The following is a 21,790-nucleotide window of genomic DNA, read 5'->3' as shown; positions in this document are numbered from 1 at the left end:
TTTTTTGATTTACCAGCAACTAGTGTGGCACCCTCATCTTCTGTCAAAAGCCTGGTCTGGCAGAGACAAGCATAGCTACAGGAATCAACCCAACCTGACGAAAGTAGGTGACTTTTTAAAATTATTATTAATTTCTGGGTGGGATTTAGTTTAAACTCTCCTTAATAAGGAGTATTTAAGTTTCAAAGACATATGTCGAAACTTAGTGGCAGAAAAGGTTCACACCGTCATCCTAAGAGAGGTGAACTAAGCTACCTTCTGGAGCCCAGCAAACAACTCCGGAGGGCACTTGATTGTTCTAGAGAGACCTGATGGCACCCAAACATGTACCAGGAGCTGCTGACTTAGCAGAAGTGTTTGTGGCCAGGTGGCCTGCTCTTCTGGAATGCCACCTTCATTCACAAGTCACTCTGTTTCCACAAGAGGGATCACCACTTGTTGGAGCGAATAAAGGACCCTCCACTCCGATTCAATGTGAATCATGCTAGAGCCATTTATTACAGCAACAAACCTCCTTATATATGCAACTATTCTCTGATCACACGTCCAAGCTCCAAGCATGCATTCACTAATTGGATATCATCTATGCTCATGAGCTGTCCACGCGTTCAAGTCTCACTGCTGATAGGTCCGTTGATTTACGTCGTGTTGAGGCTTTGTTATTGTAGAAATGCTTCTCTCCCACAGCAGGTCCTGTTTTCAGCTTTCTGAGTTGGCCTTGAAATTCCTTTGGGCCTGACTAGTTCAATAACAAATCTCCATCTAACAGAAACCCATCCACAATTCCCCCTTTTTATTCTTGAACTAGCCAGGCCTTATTTACAGTGCACTGAACTATCTTTGAAATACACTGCAACATACAACACATGATTAACAACACAATTACAATTACATATAATGCAGTTAAGCCTTACTTAATAACATCAAACAACTACCCACCTATTCCCAAGCTTTTAAACCATTTGTTAAACCCTAATTCTACTATGACAATCTTCTTAATATGCTGTTTTAGTTTGTCTAAAGTACTATGAATAGATTCAGAATGATCAGACAAGTTAGTACAATATATTCTCTTCAATTCTTCACAACCATGACCTAGTTAAAATATCTATAACTGTGCAATTTTGTAGAGTAGCATGCCTAATACCATCAACATCTACTATTAATTGAATTAGTATTTCAGAAGTTAGATTAACCTATTTAAAAGATCAGTAGCTTAACTTTGATATGTGTCCTAAAGATTTACCAGCTGCTAGATCAGGGAGAAAGAGTGCAATACATACTGTGGTAGGAACATCTCACAATTTTACCTCAGTTCTATCTAAGTGTAATATTGCCCTTTTGGCTCTCCTGCTGTTTGTTCAAATTGCCATTCTCCACAGAAGGTACACCAACTGCTTGTTAATAGGTTTCTAGACCACCAGATCTGTGAGTATCTAAAACACTGAATTAGGATCCACGGTTTACATCTGAAACAGTCCTCACAACTTATCTCCCTCCTGTCCATCTGCACCCATTGAATCTTCGTTGTCTTTATTCAGCCATGGCTTGAGCCATTTCGCAGGAATCCACTTCGATCCTTGGCCTGTAATGACACAAACATAACCTTTTCCCCACGTTATCAATTGATGTGGCCTTTTCCATTGCAAGTATGTAGGATCAGACCAGATACAAGTATGGTCTGTGACCTGATGTTAGAGACTTGCAGGTTCTGCAGCAATTTACATTTATGCATGCCAAAAGCTGTGCTGGTAAGAAAAAGAGCTAGTGCAATTTACAAGGACATCGATTACAAACAAAAAATCAAAATTAAATTTCACAAATTGTACATATATGACAAAAGGATCATGGCCTATTAAGACTTAAATTCGTTCCCTGCATTTTCTTGATCAGATTAACCATTGGTATATCAGTCTGTTAGCATTCTCATCATACTGTCCCACAACAGCCACAGGTTATTTCTATGTTGTAGCTATAAACAGACAAATCTGCAAGTCCAATCAAATACAGTCAGCTTGTAAGGTTGTCATAAATTTATTCATCAAAGTTTCTAACTCCATTTTGGCTGTCATATTTATTGGGTATTTTTTTCCCTTATCAGATCGAAGTCTTGTTTCAGTTCTATCAGTGTAGTGTTTGCTTTATTGAAACATTGGCTGTTCATACTAGTGGAAATACAGCATTCAAAATTTCCTTGCAGCAAGCAGATCTGCACCATCCAAGCAGCTTCTTGTAGGACATGCAGCTGAAGAGAATTCTCAGAAAACGTTATTTGAGCTTACAATTTACTGAACAAATCTTGACCCAAGAGAGGTATAGGACTTTCTGGCAACTACAAGAATTCATGTATCAAAACTTTGTTCCAAATTTGGCATTCCATTAGTCTCAAAAAACGGCCTTTCTTTCATTCTCTCCCATGGTCTCAAAGAATTTACTACGAAGTCTTTCACTACTAGCTACCACAGAATAAGTCTGTAAAAAAAAAAAAAAAATTTAGTTTAATTTCCCAGTTTCATTAGTACTATGAATCTACTAGGGATGCCTTTAAACTTCACCCTCAGACTGCTCCATTCAGTATTACAACATCGATGCGGGGCAGGGAGAGAAACCCCCTTTCATCACCTTGAAAGTGGGCAGCCAGGTTTTTCCTTTTTTTTTTTTTCCTTTCTCTTCTTGCTATGGTTTAGATATAGCCAAAGCCATGCAGCTGGCGTAATTGCTGGTATGAAATAGGAGACTGGCAAACTCCTCAGTTACAATGATCTGAGTTTATCTTGCAGCTTGACACAGACCTGAAATTTATGTTCAAACACAGGCCTGGGATATTTTGCTTTTTTGTTTTCCCATTTCATTCCAACCCTAATACACTTTATATGCAATTCCAAGTAGCTCAGCAATAGTTACATTCCTTAGCTCCATTTACCTTTTAGAATTTACAGATGTCAAAAACAGTATATTAAAAATCAATCCATAATACCATTTTCCTAGATCCAAATCAGTTCATATTCTAGCAACTTTTAAATACAACTTCTTCCAAATTCACATCTATCATAGCATTCAGTTTTAGTTCCCATGCCTCCAACACACACATAAATTCAATGAGAATCAAAGTTTAACAACTTGAATTCTTCTCTGGTCTCAAAATTATAAGATAACAATATGAGGAATTACTCTAATGTGTAAGGATGCATCCTAAGGGGGAGCAAGGTGGTAGTTTAGCAGTGGAACCAGTTCCCATTTTGTAATTATCTCCCCAAGCAAAATTATTTTGGTAGCAAGTATATATATATGCAAACTAAAATACTGAGATCAGATATAATAACTGAACACCAAGTTCAAATATGCAGATGGATCTCAGTTACACTTATTCAAGACAATATCTCAATTTTTGCATTGCACCTTTAAACTGCTTACTGCTCAGCCAGGTGGCGGCACCACTGGGTCTCTCTGACAAAACAGGTCAGTGCGTGCTGGACCCCAATCAGCACCTGCCCCCACCGCCACAACAAGCTGGACTGGGCAAGGCTTTTATTAGTGTCTCATCTGGTGCACTACAACTGTTATCACAAAACCAGGATTCTTTACATGGTGTGCATACAAAAGAGCTAAATCCAGCACATCGAGACAAGACACAGCCTATCACAGAGTTGCGCAAGTCTGGATACCAGAATAAAGCTAGCATGCTAGAAAGAAAAGTAACAGCTACTACACACAAAAATTTTACCATCACATTCATGCAGTAAAGAACTAAATTACTCATGGTCTTCTGTATTATCACAAAACGCACATGTCAATGGATTCTCATGAACTCATCTGTCTGTGAACTCGTTTGTGAATTCATCATACCATATAACAAAGACCTAGTAAAACTGTAACATACTGAAACAGATACCCACAAAGAAAACAGGTTAATAAGGAAAGCATCTCCCAGACTTCAGTAGGTTTTCTGATCTGTGTGTTATCAGTTAACTCTCTCTCAGCTTGTTGAAGTTCAAACCGTTCCACCTGTAAAACTATTTGAAATGATTTAATTATCTTTTGTAGAGATTTATTTTGTCCTGCTCTTCTTGCCTTAAAAACAACATTAATTGCAACAAGGTGTTATACTTCAAGATTCTATTCTCGGATCACTTTTCCCAATAATTTAACTTATACAGCAGCCACCATTAATTACAATATTTCACAAGATCTTCCTTCCTCATATTTCCAAGTGCTTTCCTATGTTTTAAAACACCTCCCAATACCAATTTCTTAGGAACACGACAGAAAACAGTCATTCCTGACCCCATCTCGTAAGTAAAAACCATGAGAAGAGGGAGGGAGGTGGGGGAAGCACACGGCTGCTTGCAGCGTGAGTGGGAAAAATGGGGAGAAGGTTTTACGGTGAACTTAAAAACAACTAGTAAAACAATTAACTCACACTCCTGCCAAGCTGCTTGGTTTTCAGAGAGGCAGTACACAGGAGCACCTAATACATACTGTAAAACTCGCAGATAGTATGTTGATAGCAAACATCAGCATTCTCTACTGCTAATTTCAACACTAGTGCATCCTTAGCTTCTAAGTTTTCAACCTGCTTATTGATGGCCTCTTGAAGACTGTCAATAAATTGCATGTAATTCTCATTGGGACCCTGATTAATAGTTGTAAATTATTTGGCTGCTTTGTTGATTTCAGGCACCTCTATCATAGCTTGATATGCAAGGTCTGCTGACTGCCTCAGGATTTCAGAAACTAATCGTGCCTCTAATTGTGGTGTGTCAATTAGTGTCTCTTCCAAGAGTTGGGGGATACCCACCACTTTCAATGAATCCCCATCGTTCTGTCCTAAATTATATATAACTGTTACATTGCATAGGTCTAATTTTGCTACAGTCTTTCATGTTTTTTATCTGATATCAGAGCAACTCGCACACACACTCCCCCTCCCTTTAACCCCCCAAGAAAATACTGCAAACCCTCATCCCCATCCGAGTCACCAGACAACACGGACCCGAACGGCACTGGAGAATCATTAGTAACAGAGGGGTTCAGAACAGTGCACATTCTCACCAGTACTTTCTACCATCATAATTATTCGTATAACCAGAGTCACCAGGCGCACCCCCTTTCCCATCACGATCAGCATGATTGCATTGCTGACTGTTGGATTCACTCACTATTAGCTGATCTAATCTTTCACACAGTTCTTTTGCCCAGTTCTTATTCAGTGACTCCTTCTACTCTCTCGTGGAAGTTAGAGGGTTAAAAGACGGTAAAGGCAGATACAAATTGGTAAAAGAACTGATAGTACACTTGTTTACAACTTTAGCATTCTCAGCTTTCACAGGTTCCTTGGGCAAGTTGTCTGACTCCAGTCCTCTGGATTTGTTGTTCTCATCAGCGTTGGGCAATGGTACAGGAGGCCACCCACTCGGTATTATTCCTCCCCCCACCCCGGACTGCTGAACCATTGGGGGTGCCAAAGGCACAGCAGGGGATGGAGTAGGGAGGGTATCAAAGACATGAACTGGGTAAACTTCACAGTGATTTTCAGAATTCTTATTAGGCTGCAACACTACAAAAATTCCAGCAGTAGCAGACTGTTCAGCCTTAAAATCTTTTAAGGTAGTAAGCTTCCATGTAATTGCTAATGAATTAGCTTCATTGCTGACCTTATCCCGTAATTTCTGCCCTATATCATCCCAAAGTTCAAGTTTAAAAGCCTTCTCAGTTTCTGCCGGGTAGCCGTTAGTTCTACACCAAACTAACGGTCTACGTGTGTCACTTTCTTAACATTTAAGTCCTCTCACAGAGAGAATATCAGGAGGAGGTTCACTCTTCCCTCCTCCTGCCCCAGCCGCTCACCTTTTCCAGTGATTTCTTTGAGTAATTTGTCTGCGGAATATCCGTACGCCTCCGCCCAGTTCTCAGTCCAGCTGATCTGCCTCTGGCTGGGCCACTCCAGGCTTTTCGCCGATCACAGTGAGACGCCATTCAGAGTATCTTGTCGGGGTCACCATTTGTTGGAGCGAATAAAGGGCCCTGCACTCCGGTTCAACGTGAATCACACTAGAGTCATTTATTACAGAAACAAGCCTCCTTATATACGCAACTATTCTCTGATCGCGCGTCCGCGCTCCAAGCATGCATTCACTAATTGGATATCATCTATGCTTACAAGCTGTCCACGCGCTCAAGTCTCACTGCTGATAGGTCCGTTGATTTACGTCGTGTTGAGGCTTTGTTATTGTAGAAATGCTTCTCTCCCACGGCAGGTCCTGTTTTCAGCTTTCTGAGTTGGCCTTGAAATTCCTTTGGGCCTGGCTAGTTCAATAACAAATCTCCATCTAACAGAAACCCCTCCACAACCTCCCTTTCTTCTTGTATCCTTCTCAGCATCATAGGTATCATTATGCTCACATGTCACCGTTTACTGCTGAGTGACAAACCGTGGCGGATGCTCTCCTGCCTGTCCCCTGCCCTCTCCACCAAGGAAAGGCAATAAAGGGAAAAGGGAGAGAGACTTGCAAGTTGGAAAAAAGTTTAAAATGCTTTACTAATGCTACTAATAAACAAAGAGAACAATACAAAATATACAAAACCAATCTTGAATGTCCCAGGACAGCACAGCACTGCCCGTCGGAGAGGGCGTTGCTCCAGCAGCTGCAGGGCAGGCACCCAGAAATCCTGGGCTGGACTCCACAGTAAATCAGAACTGGATTCAGGGATGCAGAGTCTGGAACCTAGCATCGCAGATACAACAGACAGGGTCCTCTTCAGATGCCGGCCATGATCGAAGAGAGCGAAACCCTTGTGATCTCCCACTTTTATAGGGTGGATGATGTGGATGGGATGGAATACCTAGCTGGTCAATTCTAGTCACCTGTTCTGTTCACCCTTCCTTGCAAATACACCCCTCTCTCTTACAGGACATGCAAAATTCATCAGCAACCTTGGCTGTAATAGCATAAATCTAAACCTGGGCCTCTTCTGCATACCATTGCTACTGTTATCAGATCCAGAGTGAAGAGTGTTTGAAAAACATGCAGCCAAATTCAGAAAAGTGGAGTTACTTAGAAGAACTTAGCTGAAAGGAAAATACAATAAAAAAGAAACTGGTCTTGTTTTTAATAAAACCAGGACAACATCCTCCTGAGATGAGCATTCAAAAGGGCAGCTGATGGCTCTTTAGCACTTTTTGTGCCCCACTGTGCCTCTGCCCATGTACACATGTAGGGTGGTACCAAAGTGGTGCAAATCACATCTTCCCCTACCCCAGGGCAGGGTGACTTCACCTCCACCCAGCTGGGGAGGCAGGAGGGGTGGTACCCTCAGTCAGTTGACAGGGTACTTAACAAAGGAGGTGCCCAGAATAGCTGAGAAGTTTCTGAACTATGTTGTAAAGCCCACAGCCAGATCTGACCAGGCTAGACACAGTGTCTGCTGCAGGGTAATGAGGGAGATGGTGTTGTCCCCAAAACAGGGTTCTGTAACCTGGTGTGCAAAAAAATGCCAAATTGTAGTACACACAGATGAGATATTCTTTATTACAGAGTTGTGCAAGCCTGGAAGATGTAATAAAGCGAGTCTCAAGGGTTTAGATTGCGGGGTGACAATAAAACCCTGGTAGATGTATTGTTAACCTCCTCTTCCCCCACCTCCCCCTTTTGCCCTTCCCTCTCCCCCACTTCCCACTAAGGACAGGTGATCAGGAGGAAAAGAAGGAGAGAGAGAGAAGAGTTGGAAAAATTAAAAATGTTTTACTAATGCTACTAATAAGAATAGAGGAAATAATACAAAATATACAAAACCAATCTTGAAAGTCTCAACAACTGCAGAGCGGGCACCTGCAGTCCTGGATTGGACTCTGCAGCCAACCGGAGCTGGATTCAGTCTGTCACTAGGCCTCAGTTCACGGGGATGACTAGCAAGGTCCTCTCCTAATATCGGCCATAAGCAAAAGCGAAAAGAAGGAAAAGGGACAAGATCCTCGTGATCTCCCACTTTTATATGAAGTATTCACGTGAATGGAATGTTATACACAGTTGGTCAGTTTCTTGGCCACCTGTTTCTCGTTGTCACTCTTGCGAGATGTCCATCCATGCTTATCAATAACTTCGCATTCCATTGCTATGTTTACTAAAACATGTATCTGGTTCTCCAGGAAAACGCAGCTAATATGAAGGCTTTAGCTAACAGGCAAATTCACTAAAAGAGAAACTTGGTTTTTAACAAAACCAGGACAGCCAGCATACCAGAAAGAAAAGCAAAAGCCATTATATACAAAATTTTATCAGGGCAATCTTAAAGATCCAATTTGTTATACACTTACGTGTTGTTTACATAAATATTTTAGTATATAATGAGCAACGTTCAGCTGAAGGACACTTTATCCAACAGTCTTGAGATATTTTTTACAGCAAGACTCAACTAGTTGTGCAGGCTTCAAAATGTCTAAAGCTGCAAGGTCAGTAGTCTTTGTAGTTCATGATCATGTGTTTTGCAAGTAACCCTTGTCTTCATCAGACTGATCTAAAACTGAAATTATTTACATATCTTTAGGTTAGCAATTGCAGACAGGATTCATTGTTTTAAGAGGTAATGACGACAGTGTGGCAGCCATGTGGCAAGCTTTCAGGCTGTTACCTGCATTCTCTGTATCTGTTAGTTAGCACAAGGGTGGACTGGATGGGAGATGCTGCAGGCTACATTCATTCATTCATTCATTCTCTTTGCAGCCTGTTCCCTTCCCTTTCCTTCTCACCTGGCTCTGAGCTACAGGTGAGAAGTGAGATACCTTCAGTAGTCACATAAGAAGAAAAAGCTGCGAAAGACAAATCCAGCACAAACTGAAAAACTGAACCTGGGGAATGGCTTGTGTCTAAAAGCGAAGTGATCATGACACATGAGCCTGTGGGAAGTGAGCTTGGAAAAAAGTTGAAAATTCCTTGAATAGCCTTAAAATTACATTGTAAATCACAGAAGAATGCATTAAAAGATCAGAGGGGTGTATCCTCCTGTTAATACTGTAACCTGTCCTTTGAGCCCTGCTGACAGCCAGAAATAGAAGTTCAAGTCTGGAGGATCACCTTTCACTTGCTCTGAGTGCCTGCAAGCTTTGGCAGGACACATGTATATCCCCTTGCAGAAAAGCTCTGCTTAAAGTTGTTTAAATGTTGGAACTTAGATCAGGCTCTTGTCAGGCTGGATCTGGGATGGGTGGAGAATTTACAGCTCACATATCCTCACTGCATGATGCTCACATGTCACTATTCACATAAGCAGGGCAGCTGCTTCACGGTTCTGCAATCAGTTCTCTCTCCTCTGCTCCACTACACCCAGGCTGCGAGCTAGTAATCGTAGCTTAGATGGAAACAAATGCAGTAGTGTCAAAAAACTCCAAGCACAGCTCCCTCATCTGCATAGTGCAGGGGATGAGTATAGGGAATATAGAGCTCTCACCCAGTTTCAAATTTCAGAAGCCATTAAAGCAACTGGCAACTTTTATCTCTGTACTTTTCAAGGCACAATGTAGAAGCATGACATTTTATGTGAAAGAACCCTATTTGATCAAATAGTTCTTTTCACTTCCTACTCTTTTCTGTCTTTCTGTTAATACTGTACTCCAGACCCTTGAAGTCAGAATTACTTTTTTTGGACAAGCTTTTTAACTCAGTATGATCCATCGCACTCAAAGGAATTTATTTGGTAGCAGGAAAGTAAGGGAACACCTTTAGCAAACACAATGATGCCTCAGCAGAAGGAAATACTCAGAAGACATTAGCCTTGTAGGAAGGTAAGAATGCCATGACTTTGCATGGAGCACCGCATGAAACTGTAGCACAGGAAACAGGATGGGATTACAGCATGAGATCAAATTTCTTGACTAGTTAGGTGGGCTTTTTCATAGAGGAGGATGACACCAATATGGAAATCTGTATCGGTTGGATCTCTATTTGAAGTGTCACCAGTATCTCAGTATAGCCTTGATCTTCCTTGCTGGAATGCTTGAATGAATGCTGGCTGTCAGAACCAGAGAATGTGACTAAAAGAAACCAGAATGTGACTAAAAGATTACAGCATTGAAGCTAAACCCTGGAGCATCTTGCTTGCAAAACTAACTCCACAGACAGAGGAGATTGTGCTCACCCAGAAGAAGCAGTTCTTCCTACTTTGATGAAAATCTCTGCCATTTTCACTTAACCTTCAACAAAGCAGGGGAAAGTCTTCCATCTTGACTTACAAGCTGAAATCCTTTCAGATGTGCCAGTATTGAGTTATCATTGCCATATGCCATAAAAAAATATATCTTATTTCCAGAATGAGAGAAGGGTTCATGAGCACTCCAGAGTAGTTTTCAGCTATTAAGTAGCATATGAGATCCACTCTTGAATGAAGTATTGCTCTGACTTCCTTGGGAAGAACTGTTTTCTTCAGGAACCTCATACCTTCATTCCAACCATGGAATCAAACCCGCGTACATACAAACATCTCCTACATGATCACAGGTATACTTTTTCCTACAGTCAGCAACAAAAGGAACAGACCCAGCAAATGCAAAGAGTTTCTTCCTCAAAAACAGTCAGTTCTCTCTCACTTCCAGGCCTCTGCCTGACACCTGCAGATGGTTATTTCCAGTTCTCAGACACATAATGCAGATATTTTTGCAAACACAGCACTCTGCTTGACAGGTTTTTTGTTCCCTTAGGAGATATCCATGCTATACTCTGGTTCTCTCCCCCTATCTTCTAAGCACCAAATTTATGCTCTATGGGAAGACATGGCATGAGGTGAGCTGATAGGACTGGAGGCTGAAAGCTTTCGCATCTCTCCAAGCTATACTGCACCTTAGCTGCCTGATGTTCTGGCAGTGAATCTGTCATGCTATGTAACCACCACTTGGAGGGGAGGAAATCACGCTATCAACAGAGAGAAACAGATGCTGGCTGGCTAGCTGGCTATAAGTCATGGACATTGGAGCTCAGCAGGTGTGCTGGGTCAGTTGAGAACACAGTTTCTACACCGCCAGGACCCAGAACTGGGGATACATGATGCCATACAAGCTCACGCTCAGTAACAAGGGTGCAGTTACATCAGGGGGACAGTCTCTCTCTTGCTTACTGCTGGAGCTGGGCAGTCCAGGACGCTGCTCTCTTCACCTGGCAGTTTGGTACTTTTGTATTTCAGGCATGAGCTACGACTCAGGGCAGGGTCGGGGGGAGGGCACAGTTTCGGAGCAAGCTGCTGTGGCTGGGGGATGGGCAGTTTTGGCGCAAGCTGCGGCAGGAAGTTTCGATACCGGCTGGCACAGCAGGACCACCATGCGGTCAGGTTGCGCTGTATATCCATTGCTCTGTAGGTTCTTTCATTCATTACTGTTGTTCTTACTGTTTGTTTTTAAATTGTTCCTTTAAACCGTTCTTATCCCAACCCACGAGTTTTGCCTTCATTTTCTGATTCTCCTCCCCCTCCCACCAGGGGCATGGTGTTAGTTGACGGCTGGCGGGGATGGGGCTAAACTACAACAGCACACAAGCTGTTCTGCTATTAGCAGACTGAAATTTAAGGGGAAAAATTCCTTTCACGATAATTATTTAATTTGTTGATAGTCCTTGAGAGTCATCTGCCTTGAAGGCATTCTGACCAATTTACTGGATAGAAGGAAAACAGAAGATCCAGAACTGATCTGTTCACATTTCAATCTTTTTCAACTATTTCATTTATTTGCTTTAGGATTAATTTCTGCTGTTTTTATTATTCAATTAAATATGACTGGTTACGTTGACAGGCCTATCATTGGAACATCATTTATTGCAGATTTCCCTCTTCATTCTACGTTAGGACCCTCCTCTATGTTCTACAATGGAGGGTATCATGTTCTAACCCCAACCAGCAGCTAGAAATGCGTGCTGCTTGTTCACCCCTCCCCACAACCCTGGTGAGATGGGGAGGAGAATCAGGAAACAAAATTTGTGGGTCAGGATAAAAACAGCTTAATAGAACATCAAAAGGGAAAAGATAAACAGTAACAATAATAACAAAGAGTATGCAAAGTGAAGGATACACAATGCAGTCACTCACCATATAGCAACACTGATGCACAGTCCACTCCTGAGTAGAGATCTCCCTGGCAGTGATCATGAACACTGGTCCCATACCACTGATCCCAGAGGAGTAATGACTCAGACCACACTTTGCACTCCGAACATGATTCCACCACCAGTCCCAGAGAAAACAAACAGTATCCCAGATAGCAACAACTTCCCCCCAACAGCAAAATCCTTCCCTAGCCAGCTCCCCCACTTTATACTGAGCAAGGCATTGTATGAAATGGAAATAACCCTTCGGCTAGTTTGGGTCAGCTGTGCTGGCTGTGCCCTCTCCCAGCTTCCTGTGAAAATTAACCATATGCCAGCTGACCCAGTACAGAAGGTGTGAAGGCTAGAACTCTACAGCAACAGCTTCCTCAGGCAGAAGAGGAAATAGGTGAAGTGGGAGGGGAAGTAGTTTCCCATAATTGTGCTAGAGGTTTGGACTGCAGCACAGACCCTGCCAACCTCATCCGATCTTGCTAGACCATCTGCATTCTTCCACTGGAAGACAGACGGCAAAGAAAGCTTAAGTTCTGATGCTTCGCAGGAGTATAACTGAGAAAGCAAACAATGCCTGCTACAATCAGTGGGAGCTTCCCCATCCACTTCAACAAGCTTTGGGGGAGGGCTAACCCAAAGTGAAAGATCTACTGTGCTCCTGCCGCTTCATAAACCCTCACCTTCTGCACTTACATGGGTTAGTTGTGGGGGACTACAGTGGGTCAGTGGATTCCCTGACGGAGGGCATGGGAACAGAAATTAGCCTTGAAGATATGAAGGCCTACCCATGAGAAAGATGGGAGTAAAGGAATATCCAGAGATGTTAAGGATGTACCCGTGAAAGAGAAGGGAGTAGAAGAGTAACACTGATGATAGCAAAATTAGCCAATGAGATGTTACTGCTGTAACTTGTAACCAATAGTGAAGAGACACATGAATTGGTAAAACTGTATAAAAATGCACTTGTGACAATAAATGGCATCTACTACTTTCATCCTGGAAGAACTTGGTCCATGTCGTTTGTCTCAACCACGACAGTTAGTATGTTTATAGCTCTGCTGTCCCAGAAATGTTAAGCTCACCAAGACTTTTTAAAGCCTCATCACCTGGATGTATGTGATCACATAGGAAATTCAGCTTCACCCAGCTTCTAGGTAGCACAGCTGCAGACACAGATTACAACTCAGAAGTCAAGAAGCTTCACTACTGATATTCACATCTACATTGACATATGAAGCATGTGATATTGATCCTATCACCCAAGGGAGAAGCTCAACATTAGTGTCTCTGTTGGGGCCTGAAAGGCACCTGTGGACTTGCCTGATGCTGCCTGGACCCTCTGGCTTTTCCTACCTGCTCGCAGCCCAGGATCCCATGCCATCTCTCAGAGCCACCAGCCCCTTCCCCAGTGACACCACAGCAGAGCCCATCTCCAGCTCCCCACAGCCTTGCCAGGCCCTGCCATGGGTCCACATCCCAGCTCAGCCCGGGCCTATTTCCATCCCCTGGGAGGTGTTGTATAACTGCCATACCTTCACACGGGAAGGAGGAGCAAAGGATGATACAACAAAGATTTTGACAAGCCCTTTCTCCATTTGCCTGGGACCTCACAAATTTTGATAAATTTTCAGTCATGCTAACTGCATGCAGCAGTTCCAGGCACACAGACTAGCCTCTTTAGATGACTTAGACTTATGCCCTAAGTAAGTTAATTATATCACTTTCAGTAGAATGCTTCTTAGCTTTATCACATATTCTGTTCTAGGAGAAAGAGAACTTTTGCTTCTAAAAGTCCATTTTGACCTTGTCAGTTTTGTTCAAACAGTTCAACTGAGCTGCAGTGTCTTGCTCCTGAGTATCCCTTTATTGTTGGGGATTATGTCTTCGATGCAATTAGTATGACTTAAACAGTTGTTTCTTGCTTTCCTTGTAGGTTTAAAATATCCTTTACTTTGTGATTGCATTACACTACACTTAGCCAGGCAGAGCATGTAGAGAGCAAAAACTGTCTTTAATTAGACCACTGAATAGCTCAGGAAGAAACAGTGAAGTTTTGGGGAGAGGTAGTCCTTCATATTTGGGCAATTATTTAGAGGGACAGAGACAGGAAAACAAGCGAAGGCAGAGAGAGGGAGATGAATGAAAGGAGAAAGAGAGGCTGGGAGGAAAAAGAGTCTGAGAGTGTCTGACGTAAGAAACAGAGAAACACAGAGTTAGAAAGAGTGAAGGGGGGAGAAACAGTACAGGATGCAGAGAGTAAGAGAGAGAAAGGCAGACAGCAAAGAGAGAGATCCAGAAAGGGAGAGGAGGCAAAGCAAAAAATTAGTGTGACACAGCAAATACTTCAGTGTTCCCTTTTTATCAAATAATGTTCATATCTAGAGTGTGCCCACACTTTATTATAAATGTCTGAGTTTGTGTCAAGGGTTTAGATTGCGGGGTGACAATAAAACCCTGGCAGATGTATTGTTAACCTCCTTTTCTGCCCGCTTACCCCTTTTGCCCCTCCCTCTCCCCCACTTCCCACTAAAGACAGGCAATCAGGAGGAAAAGAAGGACAGAGAGAGAAGAGTTGGAAAAATTAAAAACGTTTTACTAATGCTACTAATAAAAATAGAGAAAATAGTACAAAATATACAAAACCAATCTTGAAAGTCTCAGCAACTGCAGAGCGGGCACCTGCAGTCCTGGATTGGACTCTGCAGCCAACCGGAGCTGGATTCAGTCTGTCACTAGGCCGCAGTTCACAGGGACGACTAGCAAGGTCCTCTCCTAATATCGGCCATAAGCAAAAGGGAAAAGAAGGCAAAAAGAGAAAGAGATCCTCGTGATCTCCCACTTTTATATGAAGTATTCACGTGAATGGAATGTTATACACAGTTGGTCAGTTTCTTGGCCACCTGTTTCTCATTGTCCCTCTTGCGAGATGTCCGTGCTTATCAATAACTTCGTATTCCATTGCAATGTTTACCAAAACATATATCTGGTTCTCCAAGAAAATGCAGCTAATATGAAGGCTTTAGCTGACAGGTAAATTCACTAAAAGAGAAACTTGGCTTTTAACAAAACCAGGACAGTTTGTTATTCTCTTTATTTCTGTATATTTCAGCATTCTTATACAATAAATTTTGTGCAAACCCAGTAAAATTCAACCTGGTTTTCCATAAATACTCCTGTTCAGCCTTCAAATTCAGTTTAAGGAGTTTGATTTTTATTTTTACATGTAAGGATCTATTTTCAGAAATCAAGTATGCAATATGAAATTCTCACAAAATCTATTCATTATTTCAGCCATCCAAGGAAGAAACTCAATTATTCCAACAGGGCACTCGGGACTGATGAAAGAGGGTTCTGAATATCTACAATGAATCAAGAATAGTTACAGAAAATTCACAAATGCTTGCCAAAATAATGAGGATTTCATTGTCATTTCACAGACAATTCATGAAGGGGGGAGGGGGGAAATAAGTATACTTTGTTAGATAGATTTTACACCATAAATCATTATTTACTCACATCTGGAAGACAGAAGTCTGTCAGGAAGAAACAACAAGCACATTTTTAAAAGCTTTAGAATGAATATTAGCATCCTGTATGGATCTTAGCAAATAATTAAAAGTAAGTATTATAGATGATTAAGTTCATTTTTTTTTCTGTTTGTAAATTGCCTTGAACATCTGACAGTTAAGTACAGTTAAAGCCAGATTCTGCCCACCTACCCAAGTAATGGAGAGGGCTTTTTAGGCCTTAAATTTTTCTTCTTTCTCCTCTTCCACGAAAAACAATTTTTTTTTTCAATGATATTTTTAGGATACTTTTAAGAACTATTTTAGGCTGCAAAAACATATTTTTGAGGAATATTTTCATCTGCCAGGGTAACCTGAAGAATGACAAGACAAACTACAGACCTGTGGGGCAAGGGTTTAGGTGAAGGGGATGGTTGCCCAGGTGGTATCTCCTCAATCCCACCAGTAAAGGGGAAAGGCTCAAACAGAAATAGACTGAGTGGCCTCACAACTGGATGCATAGCACGTATTAAAGGCAGGGATGTAGCTTCCATGACCATTGACTTTCTGTAAGAAATGGGCAGTATTGAGTAGGGAGTTGATATATCTGACGAAGTGAGCAAGACCTTCATAAGAATACTTGCTTTAAACTAGCTATACCTGGGAGGGCTACTGTAAACTGAATGCACAGGAGGCCAGGCTAATGTGGGGCATAGTGTAAAAATGGAAGCTCCCACACTTCCACTGCACAAGCAGTATTACTTGCAGCCTATCTTAAATGCTTGTACACCGATGCATGAAACATGAGGAACAACTAAGAGGAACTAGAAGTCCATGCATAGTTGTAGAGCAAGACCTCACTGAGATTACACAAACAAGGCAGGATTGGTGAGATAAGCTGCAATGGTGGGGTTCTCCAACAGAAGTATATGTGCTTTTCAGGAAAGATGGGGTAGGAAGACAAGGAGAAGCAAGTGTTCTGGACATAAAGGGGTATCTTGAATGCATATTAGTTTGCCTTTAAATAGGCGACAAAGTAGTATAGAGTTTATGGTTAAGTATTAGAGGAGAAACCGGCAAATGTGATCTTGTAATAGGTGTCTGCTTCATCTCACCTGATCAGGAAAAGAAGCAAGTTTGCATGTTATTTCTCTACACCAGTAAATGAAAAACTATTTATTGTTAACAGTGCAGTTCATGCTACCTGTTTTAAAAGCTGCTTATAGCTGTTCCTCCTTGAACTCTATGCTAGCTGTCACACAAAACCAGAAACAAACAAACAAAAAAAAAAAAAACAACAACAACAACAAATAACATCGTCCCAGCCCAAAGAGCTTAATGTTTAAGCATGAGGCAGGAAACAGTCAGGGGGATCAAATGTATTAGTTTCTGCTTCCTCCTACAGAGGAAGCTCATTTGTGAGGATGACTAGGAACAGGAGTAATTGTGACAGAGGACGAAGGTACAGATGTTGCATGACCATACCAGGATGGGATTAGAAAAGCCAAAAACTGGAGTTGAATCTGGTGAGGGATGTGAAAGGCAACAAGAAAGGATTCTACAAGTACATACCTGAAAGAAAGGCTAAGGAATATGTGGGCTCCCCACTAAATGGAGCAGTGATCATGGTGCCAAAGAAAACGACCAAGGTGATCAATGCCTTCCTTTCCTCAGCCTTTACTGGTAAGACTAGCATTCAGGAATCCTAGGCTCCTGAGACTACAAAAAAAATTTGGAGCAGGGACGAGTTACTATTGGTGGAGGAGGATCAGTTTAGGAAACTTTTAGACAAATTGGACATGCAGAAGGCAATGGGACCTGACAGCTTGCACTGAGAAGTGCTGGGGAATCTAGCAGATATCATTGGGAGTCCATTCTTGATTATATTTGAAAGGCTACTGAGAGGGGTTCTGAGGACTGGAAGAAAACAATTGTCAACCCTGTCTTCAAGAAAGGCAAGAAGAAAGAGTCAGGGAAGCACAAGTCAGCCCATCTCTCTGCAGTCCCTGGAAGGTGATCAGAAGTAGTCAGAACAGATTTACAAAGGGGAAGTCCTGTTTAGATAATTCGATAGCCTTCTCCAACAAGTCGATTAGCTTGATGGATGAGGGCAGAGCAGTGAACATTGTTTACCTTTACTTAGGTTGGTTTTTGACACTGTCTTCCATAACATCCTAAAAGAGAAACTGACAATAACATGGGTTAGGTAAGTGATCACTGAGACTGGCCAAACAGCTGGCCCAGAGGCTTGTGAACAGTGGCACATATTCCAGATGGAGGCTGGTCACCAGTGATATACCCCATTGGGTCTAGACTGTAGCCAGTATTGTTTAATATCTTAATTAATGCTCTGGACAATTAGGTAGAGTGCAGCTGCAGCAAGTTTGCAGAAGGCACAGAAGTGGGAGAAGTAGCTAGTACAGCAAATGGCTAAGCTGCAATTCAGAACTACATCAATGGACTGGGGAAATGGGACAACAAGAATCGCTTGAACTTCAACAGAATGAAAGGTGAAGTTCTGCATCTGAGTAAGAGTAACCTCAGGCACCTGAGCAGGTCAAGCAATGTGATTCTTCCCCTTTACTCAGCACTTGGGAGGCCATACCCAGAGTACTGTGTCCTGTCCTGCGCTGTTCAGTAGGAGAGAGACATGGACATACTGGAAAGAGTCCAATAAAGGGCTAGTAAGGTGGTTAAGGGACTGGGGCATCTGTCATGTGAGGAAAGGCTGAGTGGGCTGGCACTGTACAGCCTAGAGAACAGAAAGTTTGGGGATCTTATCAATATATATAAATACCTCATGAGGAGAGTGTGGAATACAGAGTCAGGCTCTTTTCAGTGGTGCCAAGTAACAAGACAAGAGGCAGTGCACACAAATTAAAATACATGACATTCCATCTGCACACAAGAACAGACTTTTTTACTGTGAGGCTGGTCAAACACTAGGATGGTGTCCTGGTTTCAGCTGAAATAAAGCTAATTTTATTCCTAGTAGCTGCTATAGTGCTGTGGTTTTGATTTAGAATGAGAATAATGTTGATAATACACTGATGTTTTAGCTGTTGCTAAGTCAGCAAGGAATTTTCAGCTTCTCACACTGTGCCAGGTGCATAAGAAGCTGGAAGGGGACACAGCCATGACAGCTGATCCAAACTAGCCAAATGGATATTCCCTACCATGTGACATCATGCTCAGTATATATTTGGGGGGAAAGTGGCCAGGGGAACTGCTTCTCAGGGATGGGTTGAGTCTCGATCACTGGGTAGTAAGAAATTGCATTGTGCATCACTTATTTGGTATATCCTTTTATCATTATCATTATTACTGTTTCGTCTTCCTTTGTTGCCCTATTAAATTGTCTTTATCTCAACCCAGATGTTTCACTTTTTTTCCCATTATCTCTCCCATCCCACTGAGGTAGGAGGGTGGCAAGCGGCTGTGTGGTGCTTAGTTGCTGGTGGTTAAACCATGACAGATGTGTTGCCCGGAGATGTTGTGGAATCTCAACCTCTGATGCTTTTCAAAACCTGACTGGACACAGTCCTGGGCAACCTGTTTTAGCTGACCCTGCTTTGGCAGAGGGGATGAACCAGATGATCTCAGGTGATGTCTGCCACCCTTAGGACTTCTATGGACAGCTATAGGCTAGGGAGGCTGCACAGAATCTGCCAACTTTGACTAATTTTGTAGAAAGGTGTTCTCCTGCTTGCAAATAACTCATGGTTTTCTTAAAATGAAAAGGTAAAGGGCTAAAATCTACTAATGATCAGACTAACTGTGGTCAAGTACTTACCTGCTTCCACAAAGATAAACTCTCCTACGTACAGCACAATCTAACTCCTGTCTTCCTCAAGGTTTGCAAAAATGTTCTGGGCAGCTCTGCAATATGTTGTTAAAAATCACCAGCATTACAATCTTCTGCTACTTTTTAGGGATTATAAATTGGACTCAGCTAATTTAGGGAGTCATTTCCTTTCCACACACCCTGTTCCTAAGATCCATCTTTCCCAAAAATATGTTATTCCAGGGTAGAGCACAAAATACAACTGGTACTTCATTCCACGGTTCTCAGGAGACCAAAGAAATCTGTTGTTCACAGTTTGTCTTGGATGGCTGAGAGAGGTGTGAAGGAGCTGAATGAGGTTGTCTGCGGAGCTTGCGAGTGCCACGTTAGTGCACTCTGCGTTAAATGTCCCTGCAAATGCACCAAGGGAGGGGAGGAAGGTGGAATTCGTGTGAATGGGACTTCCCAAATTTATTTAATAACCACTGGGTGTCACTGTTACTCCACAAGACATGATCACCTCCACAGTACCGAGAGCTGGTAGTTCCAGTACGGAAATTCAACTGCGCTCCTGCTGTCAGTGACAGATACCAGGTAGGTCAGGGACTCCGGCACCTGGTCGAGGCAGACTTCTTTTTTTTTAAAGGACTGTGACAGCTTGATGAGGTGTAAACGTGAGCTGGAAAGGAGTAACGCCTTTCAAAGAAAGGGAGCTCCTTGTAGGAATTGGCTAGGGAGATTCCTAGAGAGCACTGGAGTTTAAGGTGGCGTAAATGTTAACTTTAGTTTAGAGAGTGAGGAATTCAAGCAGGTCATCAGCAGAAAAGCTTATTCTCTTCTGTGGAAAGAAGAACAGTCCTGTAGAGACACACAATTTAGGGGACTGTAGCCTGGTTGTTAGCATTATGCAACATGGTGTTCATGCTTGCATGTCCCATGACAGCACAGGCTATGCAAGCTCTCACCCATACAGGCTACAGCCATGCTATTACTTTGGTAGGCCTCTTCCTCAGTAGGAAGCAGCCTGGATCTCCTCAGGCCCAGCTCTAGTCACTGTACCAATATGGCTGTGTCATGGAGAAAATGGTCCAAAATACTGCCTGGCATCCTGCCATTTTCAAGTGACTGCTGCTGAAAGCCTCACAAGATGCTTCCTGGCATTGTCACTTCTCCATTCCTTGCCCATGATCTACCACCTTCCTTCAATATATCCTTTCTCAACTGCAAAACATCCTCTTCTTATGCTAAGCATTATAGCAGGGTACCCAGGACCCTGCTATGTTCTTTACAGCTGGGAGGTTGCCACAGTCTAGAGATGTGCATAGGTCAGAGAGGAGAATAACACTGACAAATTAAGTGTAATGGGATTCGAGACTGCATTCCTGCAATAAAATTTTTTAGTTGTACAAAACAAAATCTCAAAATGGCATTCAGTTGAAGAGTGCAAGTTGCCTAGGTGGTGAATGAACTTGAGCCTGAGAGCTATTTCTGGACTCTGCAATTTGAGAAGCCCAAGGTGGATAACATTCACACACACGGTGGAAGATCATTTCCTAATAGTAGTTTAGCTTCACATCTGTAAAACCTTTTTTTGGATTACAATGGCTATGGGAGATCTTGGCATCAGAGGTCACTGCTAAACTAAATAAGCAAGCATAAGGAAGCAGAAGAACCAAAACTGTTAGACTGAAATTCCTGACAGAACGCATAGAGCCCAATTGTCACTCAATAGGAGCCAGCATAACTTCAGTTTCACTAATTTGGGTAAGGTCGGCATTTCACTCCAGCATCTCTTGAATTTTATTTATGTACAGCATCTGTCAGTATGTTTGTCTTCTCTGACTAGAGTGGCTAGCTAAAACCTAAAGCCTTGCTAAGTATTTCCATTAGGAAAAGAAAGGACATAGGAAGGAAGGTAACTCTGTGATTCCATTTCTGAGGAAGGCACAAAGTGCACCCATCCTAGACCACAACAGGATGTAAGAAATGTTAACCTAAATCACTCACCTCAGCCAGCACTTGAACCATAGTCTCTCAGTTTCTTCTTGCCTTTCCCCAAAAGCCAGGACTCATTGCACAGCCTTGCCTTTCCCAGGAATTGCTGTCTGGGCTACAGGTGGGAGTATGTCCCTCTCTGGGGTGGACACCATTTTTGCCCCAGATTGTATCAGAGTGTGAGGCCATCAGACAAGGTTGGTGAGCAGAACTGACCTGAAGCCCAGCCTAGCAATTATTAATACATGGTTTGCTAAGAGCCATGTTCCAAGTAACAGCCAGGCCAGGGGGTCCTGCAGGATGATTGGTGAATGAAGGTCTAATGTCCAAATTCCCTCTTTTTTCCACTTCTTTCACCATGGCACGCGGCCCAGAGATAGAAGTGGCTCTCCGCTGGGCTTAACTGTCTGATTTCTATACTCAGCCTGGTT

The 21,790-nt window shown here is 42.4% G+C and overlaps 1 long non-coding RNA gene across 1 annotated transcript; it reads right to left on the bottom strand.

Annotated features, from left to right (window-relative positions):
- Positions 1-468: 468 nt before the first annotated feature.
- Positions 469-21,579, bottom strand: LOC139826428 (uncharacterized). The gene is made up of 2 exons (XR_011736479.1): positions 21,372-21,579; positions 469-1,585 (listed from the first exon to the last, which is right to left on the bottom strand). It is a non-coding gene; the product is annotated as an uncharacterized lncRNA (long non-coding RNA).
- Between the last annotated feature and the right edge of the window lie 211 nt (positions 21,580-21,790).

This window comes from Patagioenas fasciata, chromosome Z (genome assembly GCF_037038585.1).
Source record: "Patagioenas fasciata isolate bPatFas1 chromosome Z, bPatFas1.hap1, whole genome shotgun sequence".
NCBI lineage: Eukaryota > Metazoa > Chordata > Aves > Columbiformes > Columbidae > Patagioenas > Patagioenas fasciata.
The sequence above is the reverse complement of the archived record's forward strand: the minus strand, read 5'-3'. Positions and strand labels throughout refer to the sequence as shown.